At 42.0% G+C, this 1,150-nt stretch overlaps 1 pseudogene; it reads right to left on the bottom strand.

Moving 5' to 3' along the window:
* Nucleotides 1-205: 205 nt before the first annotated feature.
* On the bottom strand, nt 206-1,149 carry LOC101582672 (annotated as a pseudogene).
* Between the last annotated feature and the right edge of the window lies 1 nt (nt 1,150).

Raw genomic sequence — 1,150 nt, 5'->3', positions numbered from 1 at the left:
TACTTTATCTGTAAGCAATGAATATATCTCAAAAAAAAGTGTTTTTTGTTTTGTTTTGTGAACATTTTTTTTTTTTATTTTAATGGTGTCCACCAAGAGTATTCAGAGTAGTTCATCTTTTTAAACTCCACTTCCCCTTCAGGCCCTGGCAGGGGTCTGAACAAAAACACAATCAGGCCAGGATGACATCTTGAGATGCTTCTCCTCACACAGAGTGCAGAACCTTCTCTTTGGCTGAATGGAAGACCATGGTGTGCTGGAATGTCCAACCTACTGATCAGGGCTTCACCAAGCCTAAGCCGCCACAGTGAAAGAAATCTGCCAGGTTCCGTGTGAATCCAAGGTTGTATGGTGTCTTCCAGAGGGACAGGGTCTGCTTCATCTGCCTGCCCTGCTTCAGCAGGCTGATTCTTATGGGAGGTCAGGCCCAGAAAAGCAATCTGAAAGAGTTGGTTCATGAATAAAAATGTCGACCACTAGAAATGAAAAGTCACTAGCATTAGGATATATAAAACGCATGGGGAACAGGCCATGATCTGGTTGAGGTAGGTACACAGGTCATCTCCCTTGAATGTTGTGGCACTGTGATTTGAAAGACCCGTACATGATGCAGCCACAAACCACTGAGAGGAAAAACAAGAAGAATGTGTAACAGTGATGGCTCCAAAAACCTATGCACCATCCACTCCACATACAGTGCTGTTCATATCGAGCCATGTGAGTGTTGCATACATGCCAATGGAGTGACCTTAATGGCTTTCTTGTAAGGCATGATGTACAAAATGTTCTGAAATTCAGACAGCCAGTTTTGGCAAGGGTGACGACATTCACTTTCTTTTCTTCTTCAGAAGTCTTAGTGAAGCCAACATCAGTTGCCCAAGTCTTGTAGAAGAAGTAGACAAAAGCCACTATGCTAAAAACGAAAGTGAAATACACAAAGGAGCCAGTGACATCAGAAAAAAGCAGTATGAACCCAGTCATAAATATCCAAAACTTGGAACTTAGCAGGAAAACTCTGGGTAAGTATAGGAACTTCTTATATCTGACCAAGAACCTTGGAAACAAACACATCAGGAAAAACAATGTTACTAGAAGACACCCTTTTAAAAACCAAGAACATGAATTGAAGTCCAGTATGCATCCAACAGCC

This window comes from Octodon degus, unplaced genomic scaffold (genome assembly GCF_000260255.1).
Source record: "Octodon degus isolate 3935 unplaced genomic scaffold, OctDeg1.0 scaffold00208, whole genome shotgun sequence".
In the NCBI taxonomy this organism is placed as follows: Eukaryota; Metazoa; Chordata; class Mammalia; order Rodentia; family Octodontidae; genus Octodon; species Octodon degus.
Note: the sequence above shows the minus strand (reverse complement) of the source record. Positions and strands in the feature narration are given on the sequence as shown.